The sequence below is a fragment of the Pomacea canaliculata genome, linkage group LG9 (assembly GCF_003073045.1).
Source record: "Pomacea canaliculata isolate SZHN2017 linkage group LG9, ASM307304v1, whole genome shotgun sequence".
Classification (NCBI taxonomy): domain Eukaryota; kingdom Metazoa; phylum Mollusca; class Gastropoda; order Architaenioglossa; family Ampullariidae; genus Pomacea; species Pomacea canaliculata.
In genome coordinates, this window is record NC_037598.1 from 26508561 (window position 1) to 26522502 (window position 13942).

Below are 13942 nucleotides of genomic sequence, written 5' to 3' on the forward strand. Positions count from 1 at the left end.
TAGCAAAGATTAAAGCCCATCAGCTACATGCGAGTGTTTGTCATGTAGTGACAGTCCAGCTGACAATGAGGTGTAACTGTTCACGGTGCCATTCAAAGACCTCATGCACAGAGGTAATTTCTCCCCCTCTCTCTCTCTCTCCAGTTGTCCGAGGTCAGCAGCAGGCGAGTCCAGCAGCAAGCTCCACTGCCTGCCATGGACCAATTGTGGCCACCAAGCCTCACAACAGCCTCAAGACGGAGGAGGCTGAGTGTTTAACGTTTCACAAATCAGCGCTGATGGCATTGAATGAAATTTCCATTTCCTTTGCATTCACTTTGTTTGCAGTCTCATGCAGTCTCACTCACTCTATCTTTTTCTCTCACCATCACACACACACACACACGCACACAGACACACACGCTCGCGCGCGCCCACGAGCTGATAGAAGATAGAAGCAGACCCCAGACCAGCAGAAATCACGACTGAAAAATACCACACATGTCATGACAGGGTGTGGATACTTTTTGTTAGTGTAGGGGGGAAGTAGTGCCATCTTGTCATGCTTGCGATGGGGGAGAAAGTTGAGAGGAGACACAAAGGTATGGAGGCTGACATGCTCAGACCCGCTACTGACTTTCACCAAGTTGCACGTGGAAGAAAGTGGACAAGGAGGGGGACCACCTTCACAGAATACAAATCTAATCAGTTTCCAGGCCGAAAGCTTGCTCACGAAATTATCTTTTTGCCCTTCGGGTCAAATATGCTATGAAAGCCAGTATTCGTGTGGGGATGCTATGCTTCCTTCCTATGGGCTATGGGATGGAACTAAGTGTTCACTTACGGAGGAGGAGGAGGAGGAGGAGGAGGAGGCGAAAAAGAAGTTGTTACATGTAATTTCTCGAAGCATTTTATCTTAGGTCACAAATGCGTGAATACTTTCCAATCGTTAAATTGTGAAAAGCAGCAATAACAAAGTTACTATATCAAGCCATGTGATCCCTTACATCACGAACTTGTATCACTGGATGCTGGCAGACGACGTTTTTCTAGTTAACTACTAAAACGAGGCATGATACTTCAAAGCTTCCGGTTTAGTCACATTCTTTGTTTAGGCTCGCCAAGACAAGAGGCTAGGGGATGGTCTCGGCAGACAGTGTCCACCTGTACACCTCCTTGCTCACATTGTAACAATGAAGTGTCGGGTCTAGAGTAAAGTGAAGTGAACACAACTTTGAGAAATGATCACAGACTACTGTAGTGGCTTCGTACACCAAACAAGAAAGAGCCTTGCAACTAGTGAAATTACCAAATTAACCTTCTCCATTTAACATTATATACCATAAGCTATGCTACACTTGGGTGCGTTGTTCTTGTCGCTTGGTTACACCTGAATTCTAGGTGTGAAGGGGAAGCTACCAGTCACCTGTACACCAGCCACAGGTGTGCACAGCCTGGTGTCGAAGGACATCGGTGACGGCCTCCACTCCTGTAGGATGTGCTCCATGTTTTGCTCTTCATCCCCACACGGGCACATTGGAAATGTCACCAGATGTCTCTTCTAATATAGCTTTTTCTAATGATTTCAATATAATTTACAAACATATTAATTTTGTACATTAGCTGGCAGTAGTAGAACATGTGTTCATGGCGTTCAAGACCTTTTAAACATTATTTATGTGTGTGTTTGTATAAATACAACTGTGGAGTTGGAGCAAAATACAGCAGCCAGGTGGTAATTAATAAAGCCTGTGATTAGTTTCAGTTTTATGAGTTTAATTTTGGCATCTGAAGTGTAGTGGGGCCCTAATTGTGTGCAAACTGTGGGGCAGTTCTTGACCTTGATGTTTTCAATAGTACATAAAATGTACAAGCCGCTCGTAATATAAATAGAAACTATACAATATCGTTCGATGTACAGGTTATATTCAAGTTCATGATATAAAGATGTACATGCCATTTACAAGCTCATGTATACATACAGACTTACACTAGGTACACACGCTCGTCATATGTACAAGCTCACAATATATACAAACGTAAGCAAACACAGCATTTTAGTAAAGACACATAAATAGTAACAAACACATAAATAAGGGAGAGCATTGCTTTCTCACAAACATAGCAACCAGCCCCTCTAACCATGTCACTGCGTTACCACGTCACCACCTCACCACGTCACCACGTCACCATCTCACCACCTCACCACGTCACCACGTCACCACGTCACCATCTCACCACGTCACCACGTCACCACCTCACCACGTCACCAAGACAACATCTCACCACGTCACCAAGACAACATCTCACCACCTCACCACGTCACCACCTCACCACGTCACCACGTCACCATCTCACCACGTCACCAAGACAACATCTCACCACCTCACCACGTCACCACGTCACCACCTCACCATCTCACCATGTCACCGGGGTATTAGTGTCCTCTTGGTTGTAAGACGAGAAGGAAGAGAACACAAAATGGCAAACAGCACAGTCAGTTGTGACTACAGAGGCTGAATGGCTGCACAGAGTTGTACTCAGTCTACATTTACATATCCACAATGTCGTCGCTGTTGTTATCCAGTCCCCCACTTTGTGGTGTTGCAGCCCTATGTGGAGGTGTGTGTGGGGGGAATCGGTGTTTTACGCCGTGCCAGCAACTGAGGCTATATCACGGCAAGGCAGCCAGCCCTGTAAACAGATGAAAGAACAGCGTGCCCGAGACGAGAAATGAACTCAGGGCAGCCAACCTTCACTTTATTGGTGACCGGCGCTAACCTTTGCACCACCGAACCGCTACCCTGGAGGTGTAGCGAGGAACGAAGTAAGTCAGTAAACATATGCAAGTATGTGTGTAGCCTAAACCTAAATCACTGTAGTGATAAACTTGACGACACTTATATGTTGATATTTATTATTAATATTATTTATGATGCTGTCCAAACACATTCAACATGAATTAATTCTAAACGCAGGTGTTTGGTACTTTCTTTTTATTGATCATAGACAGTGACACATTATCATTTAATACATTATTTCTGTCACAGTAATATTTGTTGCCAATACTCTGTGTACTTCTCTAACATGTCTTGAGAATTCATAACTGATTGGTTCTAATTTATCATGATTAATTGTTAGTTGGGATGTTTCTTCCAATCGTATCCTCTATTCCGATTGGTTGCTGTGTGTATCAGAACTTTGACTTCGGAGTGAGAGCCTGTTGCTATGGTTGCCTCCTGCCTGTGTGCGTTAGACCAGTGGTTCTCCAAGTATTTCGGACCGCGGACCACTTTACTAAAGTAAAACTATGGCGGACCACCAAGGCCTAAAATCACTCTGTACTATGAATTTCACATTTAAATTGCCGCATTTGTTTCATTACAATTCAAAACTAAATGTCCTCTTGTGACAGTAGCATAGTAATAAGTTGACATAAAACTACCTACCTCGTTCTTTGTAATTAAAATGTTAATGCGAGGAATGCACCACTTTAAACATCACTTTGCTGACATCTGACGACTGTCAGCCGCGGACCACCTGACCTATGTCCGTGGACCACACTTTGAGAACCACTGGTCTAGGGGACCAGATGTATCCCCAGCTCCTTTATTTCGGATGGCATCCGTCACTGACCTATCTGTGGGACCTCATGTCTATGAGATTACTTTTCTTCTTGCATGGCGAGCACCACAGTTTTCACATTCTTTGTTTTTGTGGCCGTGCTTGTCTTCGACTTTGAAATGTCCAACTGTTGTGGTGCAGATGGCAAAGCGGGACTGTATGTCTTCCAAGGAGGAGGATTATTACAGGGGACCTGGTTCTCTACTTCTGAAGGCAGTCGCTTGTGGAGTTGTTTCCGCAGTTTGTGTCTCACGAAGCTTGTTTGTGAACAACCCTGTGCTGAGCAGCTAGCGTGTGTCACCAACACAGTGTGGATTGGTTCTCCTGGGTTCCGACCTCGTGTCGCGCACATTCTTCTTCCTGTCTTGAGAAAAACACCAATGCCCCTTCCTCTTCAAGGGTTAAACCTGCCTGGAGACAGTTGTGTGTGACTGCCACTCCTTAGAATGATTAGATGGCCTGTGTTGTGCTTGTGCTTGGTGGAGGTCCTGCAGCCTTGCACTCTCTTGTCATGATGAGAGAGGATTGACTACTTTCATCTGCTCACAACAGAGGTTGGTGTTGTTGGTGTTGTTGGTGTTCTTGGTGTTGCTGGTGTTGCTGGTGTTGTTCTCATAGTTTCATTTATTATCCTCAGTGATTGGCTCTAGGCTTTGTCCAGGGTCAGTTAGTGTGGCTGCCATCATTGCGGCGCTTGATCCATGCTTAGTATAGAAATTGACTACTGACATTGACACAGTGACATTGACTACTGACATTGACACAGTGACATTGACTGACATACACCGAGTGACATCGACTACTGACATTGACACAGAATGACATTGACTACTGACATTGACACAAAGTGAAACTGACTACTGACATTGACAAAGAGTGACATTGACTACTGACATTGACACAGTGACATTGACTACTGACATTGACACAGTGGCATTGACTGACATACACCGAGTGACATCGACTACTGACATTGACACAAAGTGAAACTGACTACTGACATTGACAAAGAGTGACATTGACTACTGACATTGACTAACATACACCAAGTGAAATTGACTACTGACATTGACACAAAGTGAAAGTGACTACTGACTTACACGCAGTGACATCGACTACTGACATTGACACAGTGACATTGACTGACTTACACGCAGTGACATCGACTACTGACATTGACACAGTGACATTGACTACTGACATTGAGGTACACAGAGGGAAGTGGACGGAAAGTGTTGATGACAGTCCATGTCAAAACAACCTGAGGACTGTTGTCTGTCAGTCCACCTGGTGAGAGACATGACAGACTGTCAATCACGCTTTCAATATCCACAGGCAGAAGTGAGTGGCCCAGGGTTTCTCGTCAGCGAGCAAGCAATGTCACCACCACATCATTAAAACAATACCTACACAGCCTACAGCCTACACAGCCTGTAACGAGTCAACAGGGGCTGGGAACCCATTCAATCTATTTCCCTTATTTCTGATGGGAAAACTGTTTCGGATAACGAACATTTCGGATAACGAACAACTTTCCAGGACGGATTGTGGTCGTTAACCGAGGTTCCACTGTATCCTTCCAGTAAACCAGATGCTAAAGAACTATTTCCAGGGGAACTACTACAGACAACATGAGATCCCTAGATACAGGCGGCAGGTAGAGAAGGCATCACGTGACCTACTGTCTAGTGTCTAGTGTCTAGTGTAACATTTGCTGACCATCGTCACGATCGTTTATCACTTTACTGTACCAGCCACACTAGCGACTGTAACCTCGTCATCATCATCATTGATGTCACCATCATCAATAACAAAGATAACAATAACAATAACAATAACTTTAGTAGTCCCAACGAGCAATTAAAATGGGAGGTGTGCTCTGTTTCCAAAATATATGTATATGAATGAAAAAAAAACAGCAACATGCACACCTACACACACACACACAACCACACACATGCACACCTACCTATCACACACACACACACACACCGCTGATAGTTCATCTGTGATTGAGTAGCTGGACTGCTGATGGCACAAAGGATTTCAGATACCTGTTGCTCTTACACACTGACATGGCATTGTGTTTACCTGAGTTTAATAAAACAAATTCTGCCGCTAGCACATGTTCAGGTATGGACAGAATGCGGGAAGCTTTCCTAATTAATTGTTGATTACAGAAGGAAGTCAACTCCCTCTGTTTAATACCAATTATCTTGGAACAGATGTGGACAATGTTATTCAAACTGTTCCTGTCATGAACAGAGAGATTGCGAAAGCAGCAAACAAATGAAGATGCCCGTGGTAATGATAGTTAAAAGAAATAAAACAATAATTACAACACTTCATCCAAGTCACCATCTGTCCTTCAATTTTGTGTGTGTGCGTGTGTGTGTGTGTGCTTGTGTATGTGTGTATGTGTGTGTGCGTGTGTGTGTGTGTGTGTGCTTGTGTATGTGTGTATGTGCACCCGTCTATGTGTGTCTGTGTGTGTGCACCTGTGTGTGCACCTGTGTGTGTACCTGTGTGTGCGTGTGTGTGTGTGTGTGCACCCGTGTGTGTACCTGTGTGTACCTGTGTGTGCCCCTGTGTGTGTGTGTGTGTGTGTGTGTGTGTGTGTGTGTGTGTGTGTGTGTGTGTGTGCCCCTGTGTGTGTGAGTGTGTTCCTGTGTGTGTGTGCCCCTGTGTGTGTGCATGTGTGTGCCCTGTGTGTGTGTGTGTGTGCCCTGTGTGTGTGAGTGTGTTCCTGTGTGTGTGTGTGTGTGCCCCTGTGTTGTGTGTGTGTGTGCCCCTGTGCGTGTGTGTGTGTGCACACATGTGTGGCATCTGTCCCTGATGTATGTCAGACATGGTCATCTTGCTCAGGGGTCGGAGGGTACAGCAGCTGAAGGTGGCGGGGTCTCAGTGAGACGTGGTGAGGTGGTGAGGTGGTGGCCGGGGGTAAGTTTGAGGCTCTTAGCCTGAAGTAGCGGAGACAACTTGCCTCATGCTGGAGGAGGAGACAACTTGTGGTGGAGGCGAAACCCGTTTGTATTCAGGGGCGATAAGTCTCATGAAGTGAGAGACCAACTGCCAGCAGCAGCTCAGGCCACACGAGTGGTAATAACACAGAACCAATAACCCTTCCTTGCTCTCAACCTCGCAACCTACAACAGTCATGTAGCAAGCAGGACAGACACTCTACACACATCACAAACCTCATCTACCTTTATCTACAGGTTAAACTGTCAACAATTTAACGTGTGGATGGATTACAGAACCCTGTATCACAACATAAGTCAACAAATATTCAATGTAAAGGAACAAATTGACATTTATTGTTCAAAGACTTGTATCCCTCAGACTGAAAAGATTTATTTCAGAAAGTATGTCATGTTTATGTCGATGTTTATGAAGGTTTTCATTCTTTTCACTCAGAAGTTTTCTGATCCTGATTTATTCTGGTCTATGTTGAAGAAGAAACGTTTCTGTCTTTAAACCACATAAACATGTTTTCATGAAAGTGGCTGATGGTTTTTTTCCTAAACTTCTTAAATATGTACCCGGCGATAAACGTTTTCTTCCTGAAATAAGGTTTTTTTAAGAGCTCCTTAAATCCGACCTTAGGGCACTTGAACAGATGTTGCCAGTATTTCTATCAGTTTGACAGTTAGATTTTTACAGTTTATATCCCGTATCTTATCCCAGTATCTCTATCAGTTTGATAGTTATATGTTTATAGTCTTGATAGTTATATATTTATAGTCTAGATCTTTTATCAGGCCAGCAAGAAATGTGCAAGTGTTTTAGCACTAACCCTAACTGTGACATCAGACGACCAGGGTTCTATTCCCTGTATGTCACTAGAGACTTTACTAGTTCCCTAACATCTACACTTGGTCTCTTGTGGATGTCAGTAAACACCTGTGCACTTCACGAGGCCCCATCTCCCTATCAACCGCCAATGGTAGACACAGCAGACACCGGGGCGCCGGTAGTGTTGTGGTCAAAACACTTGCTTGTCAATGCGTGGCTCAGGGTTCGGATCTCGTTTCGGTCTATATGGGGGTTTTCTCCGGGTACTCCGGTTTCTTCCCCCATCCATCTTCCTACCCCCATAGTGCGAAATCACCTCAAGGTGAAAGCACTTTCCTACTGAATAAACCAACCAACCAATCCACAGCAGACAGGAAGAGAAGCAGCGCAGAACACGGATGAAGATAGAAGACAAGAATAGGAGCAAGTCATGTGTACCCTGAAACTATCCTGCATGCCTCTCTCAAGTCCTTCATGCCTCCCTCATGTTGTGTATACACTGAGACTATCCTGCATACCTCCCTCATACCCTGCCACGTGTGCCCCACGACTCTCATTCTACCCCCGCGCAACACGTTGCCTCCCCCTGTGAGAACTTGCGACACTTTATGAGGCCTCTGTAGCTCTCCTTTGTCATTCCTCATTCTCTCAAGTGTGTACACTTTTCTTTCATCTGTAACCATCCTGCAGTCTTCCGTTATCTCTCATATTTATCTTGTAACCCTCTTCCTGCCCCTGCTCCCCCACCCCCTACCCCATTCAGACACATTCTCTCCTCCTCCCTCTTCCTTCCTCGTGTTATTTCGTTTCCAGTAAACCGTCGGCCTTTTAAACATCATCGACATCACCACTTTGCTGCTATCTTTTCCTCCCCTCAGCTAAAACCTTGCCCCCATCTGGTCCACTTAGGGTGGATAGGATGTTATGGGAGGAAGGGAGGTATGGATAATTTCCTGTATCAAGTTTGACAGCGGAGTGCTCACACCTCGCGCCGCCTCACAATTCAATATCATCTCTATGCAGATTGAAGGCATTTGAAGGGAGGGCACCCGCATTCGCAGGTACTAATCAAGTGTGTCAGTGTCGTCTGCTTATGTTGATTGTCTCCCCTCTGGCAGGAGCAAGTGTAATGACGTGGTATTGATCTGGTGCTGGCACGCCAGGACAGGCGGCACCCGGCAACAGCATCTCCACATCCTCCCGCCCCTCCACCCTCCAAAAAACTCGTTACTTTCCATCGTGTGAAAACTTTCTTCCTCCCGCCCACACCCACACCCTGGCCTCACCGCGTGCATCAGGGCGTGTTGGGGAGGAGGAGGGGGAGATAGACAAGGTCCCACACCCAGGGGACCTGTAGGTTTGACGAGTTTCCCTTCCCTCACAAAGAGTAGCATTCGTTAAGGTTTTATCTCATGTTTCCTCCATCTTCAACTCGCTAAAGCCACAAGCACTTCTGTAGCCACCGGCTCGCCGCATCTCCTCATCCCAAGATTTAGCGGAATGTGAACCACGTGACTAGTAGCTCCACCGTGCGTGTGAGGCCAACAGATGGAACTCGTCAAATGTTGAGGTGAAGGCCTGAGACAAAAACTGATGTCACCTGTCCTTCTTCAAGGTCCACTGATCACTGCCACTGTCAACTGTCTACAGCATGTTTTTGACCTGGGAACTGTTTTGATTAAATGGACTCTGAACACTGAACACAGTGTCACGTGGCCAGCAAAGAACGTACCTTTTGTGGAAGTTAAACAGCTTCTCTGTTAGCAGAGCAATTTTAGGTCGTTTTTATCAATCTTTTATTGAGAGTCTTTTATCCTTCTCATTTGTTTGCTGCTTTCATAATCTCTCTGTTCATGACAGGAACAGTTTGAATAACATTGTTTACATCTGTTCCAAGATAATTGGTATTAAACAGAGGGACTTGACTTCCTTCTGTAATCAACAATTAATTAGGAAAGCTTCCCACATTCTGTTCATACCTGAACATGTGCTAGTGGGGGAATTTGTTTTATTAAACTCAGGTAAACACAATGCCATGTCAGTGTGTAAGAGCAACAGGTATCTGAAATCTTTTGTGCCATCAGCAGTCCAGCTACTCAATCACAGATGAACTGTCAGCGGTGTGTGTGTGTGTAGGTGTGTGTAGGTGTGTAGGTGTGCATGTGTGTGGTTGTGTGTGTGTGGTTGTGTGTGGTTGTGTGTGTGGTGTTTTTTCCCATATACATATATTTTGGAAACAGGGCACAGCTCCCATCTAAATTGCCCGTTGGGATTAATAAAGTCGGTTGTTATTGTTATTGTTATGTCTAGGTCACATCTAGAGTCTAGAGTCGAGACTACAGCACGCTTAGAGTTAAGTATAGAATGTCTAGAGTTAAGACTACAGCATGTCTAGAGCTAAGACTACAGCATGTAAACAGTTAACATTAAGAAGTGTCTGGAGTCGGGACTTGACCATGTGTTGAGTCGGGACGAGGCCATGTCTAGAGTCGGTGAACCATTTAAGTGTGATGTAGCTGTCCGACTGCTGTCACCCGGATGTGGGCCAAGTATTCATTGGTGCCTGCTGTGGGCCCTCAGAACCACATGCCAGTCAGCTGTGGGTTCAAACCTCAGGGCCCGTGAGGGAAATGTACAAACACATGGAAATCCTCACTGTCGACTGGCGGTAGTGTGTCACTGGTACGAACAGTATGGAAGACATCCAAACAGATACGACTGTCATCCTACAAGACAGGTGAGTGTGTGTTTGACATGTGTACATGGCAGTGACAGCTGAATTCTGTCAGACACAACATCTGTACCCTACGATACACAACACGACTGACATACACAGCCACACGTGCCGTCAGACACAACATGACTGAGCTGTATTTATAGCACAGTGAGAGATGACTGAGATGTATTTATAGCACAGTGAGACATGAGATGTATTTATAGAACAGTGAGAGATGACTGAGATGTATTTATAGCACATTATGAGATGTATTTATAGCACAGAGAGAGATGACTGAGCTGTATTTATAGCACAGTGAGAGATGACTGAGCTGTATTTATAGCACAGTGAGAGATGACTGAGCTGTATTTATAGCACAGTGAGAGATGACTGAGCTGTATTTATAGCACAGTGAGAGATGACTGAGCTGTATTTATAGCACAGTGAGAGATGACTGAGCTGTATTTATAGCACAGTGAGAGATGACTGAGCTGTATTTATAGCACAGTGAGAGATGACTGAGCTGTATTTATAGCACAGTGAGAGATGACTGAGCTGTATTTATAGCACAGTGAGAGATGACTGAGCTGTATTTATAGCACAGTGAGAGATGACAGATGTATTTATAGCACAGTGAGAGATGACTGAGCTGTATTTATAGCACAGTGAGAGATGACTGAGCTGTATTTATAGCACAGTGAGAGATGACAGATGTATTTATAGCACAGTGAGAGATGACTGAGCTGTATTTATAGCACAGTGAGAGATGACTGAGCTGTATTTATAGCACAGTGAGAGATGACTGAGCTGTATTTATAGCACAGTGAGAGATGACTGAGCTGTATTTATAGCACAGTGAGAGATGACTGAGCTGTATTTATAGCACAGTGAGAGATGACAGATGTATTTATAACACAGTGAGAGACGAGATGTATTTATAGCACAGTGAGAGATGACTGAGCTGTATTTATAGCACAGTGAGATGACGAGATGTATTTATAGCACAGTGAGAGATGACTGAGCTGTATTTATAGCACAGTGAGAGATGACAGATGTATTTATAGCACAGTGAGGCATGAGAGGTATTTATAGCACAGTGAGAGATGAGATGTATTTATAGCACAGTGAGAGATGAGAGGTATTTATAGCACAGTATGAGATGTATTTATAGCACAGTGAGACATGAGATGTATTTATAGCACAGTGAGAGATGAGATGACTGACTAGTTACAAGACAGAGAGGGGTGACAACTATCTACAGGTGCCTTGTGGATACGGGGTGCAGTGGAGGAGGTGGGACTGGAAGCTCACCCCCACTCAGCCCAACATGGCGTGCAGCAGGAGTGCGACATAATACGCACCACGGGGAAACTTTTATCTAAAGATGTTCTATAAATAGATACAATAGATAAATAGATAGTCATTAACTGTCACTGTCACTGTCACATTGTCACTATCACTTTCACAGTCGCTTTCACTATCTCTCTCACTGTCACTGTCGCTATCACTGTTACTGTTACTGTTACTGTCACTATCACTATCACGAATACATGTGAAATGAATCCACTCATGAGTAACCGTGTGTGTAAAGACACAGTTGTGCAAATGTTTACTGACAATAGTTCAGTCTCAATGTCTACTGACAATAGTTCAGTCTCAATGTTTACTGACAATAGTTCAGTCAATGTTAACTGACAGTGGTTCAGTCTCAATGTTTACTGACAATAGTTCAGTCTCAATGTTTACTGACAGTGGTTCAGTCTCAATGTTTGCTGACAATAGTTCAGTCTCAATGTTTACTGACAATAGTTCAGTCTCAATGTTTACTGACAATAGTTCAGTCTCAATGTTAACTGACAGTGGTTCAGTCAATGTTTACTGACAATAGTTCAGTCAATGTTAACTGACAGTGGTTCAGTCAATGTTTACTGACAATAGTTCAGTCAATGTTAACTGACAGTGGTTCAGTCTCAATGTTTACTGACAATAGTTCAGTCTCAATGTTTACTGACAGTGGTTCAGTCAATGTTTACTGACAATGGTTCAGTCTCAATGTTTACTGACAATAGTTCAGTCTCAATGTTTACTGACAATAGTTCAGTCTCAATGTTTACTGACAATAGTTCAGTCTCAATGTTAACTGACAGTGGTTCAGTCTCAATGTTTACTGACAATGGTTCAGTCAATGTTTACTGACAATGGTTCAGTCTCAATGTTTACTGACAATAGTTCAGTCTCAATGTTTACTGACAGTGGTTCAGTCAATGTTTACTGACAATGGTTCAGTCTCAATGTTTACTGACAATAGTTCAGTCTCAATGTTTACTGACAATAGTTCAGTCTCAATGTTTACTGACAATAGTTCAGTCTCAATGTTTACTGACAATAGTTCAGTCTCAATGTTTACTGACAGTGGTTCAGTCTCAATGTTTACTGACAATAGTTCAGTTCTAACTAAGAGAATGTTCAGTCTACAGACTGGTCAGAGTGATCAGGACAATGTAAAGTTTGTTGAGATTTTTAAAAATTTTATCTTTTCTCCACTGTTTGTCTTGTAGGACGTGTTTCGACATGTTAAAGAAACTGTTTTCGTGATAAATGCTGGATGTAAGATGCTGGCAATTCATTCAAGGTTTATCGTTTTATTAATGCCAGTTCAAAACGGACTAAATGGGTTCTTGTCCATATCACAAAGAGCAATAAATCTTTATTTCTGACTGTTCACATCTGATTAAGTGCCCCTTGAATTAACAAAAACCAAAAAAGTTTTGTTTTGGACCCTATCCTTTGATATTTCCTATTGTGGTGTATTTGAGTGCATGAAGAAAATTAAGTTATTTAGATATCTAAAATCAAAGGCAAGGACCATGGATACGGCATTGCATGAGCGCTTGTCACATTTCAGTGAAAGTACTGATGGAAAAGATAAGAACTAATCGAAGGAAGGAAACTGTGTCCTGACTGTAAACACTAATGGTAAACAAGTATGCAGGTGTGAAGAGTGAAAGTTTGTTTGTAAACTATACTATGTACAATGTGGTTTCACTGTTTGCTAGAGGACACCAGCTTGTCCACAGCCTCGCCTCCTCCTTTCGCCTCTCTGTGAGATGAGACAAGTCTGGTTGCCGGAAGATGGCGCTGAAGTCAACTGCTCTCCATCTTTATTTACATTCTCAACACGACTCCGGCTGTGTCAGTGCCTCGGTCCCTCCATTCAGCTGAGCGAATTCTGTTATCGCTGGCCTCCCATACAAGTACAGGCAGACAGACAAGCAGGGTCCTGGAAATCCCGAAAATTTTGATCAAATTTAGATGGGAGGAAAAAAAGTCAAAGCGGGCTGCACCTAGCTCCTCCCGAAAATCGAGTTGTCCAACTCAAGGTTGGGGGACATAATCCAATCTTTTTCCTGCATAAACGAACTTTGTAGCAAGAGGCCGGACCTCGCCTGTTCCCCGGCCATTCCATTTCCCTGACACGCACGTAGACATACGGGGGACGGGGGGCACACGGCACGGTCCTCAGCCTCCCGATAATATGATCACGACTTTTCAAGGAATGGCAATAAGGGGACATTAATGGTGTATGCGTAGTCTTCCCACAACTCCTTCATGTTTTGCGAGAGGGTTGTGGGAGACGCAGAGAGTGAAGCTGGAATAAAGGGAGGCGACTGGCGGTACTGGGCCTGGACTAAAGCCTAAATCGTGTCTATGAACATAGCCGCCAGGGCCATTTGGCTGGACTCACAGATTCACATCAATTATTTCGCCTTCCTACCATAACAGTTGACTTATCTCCCCTTCTTCCTATCAAAGTATTTAACCTCTTCC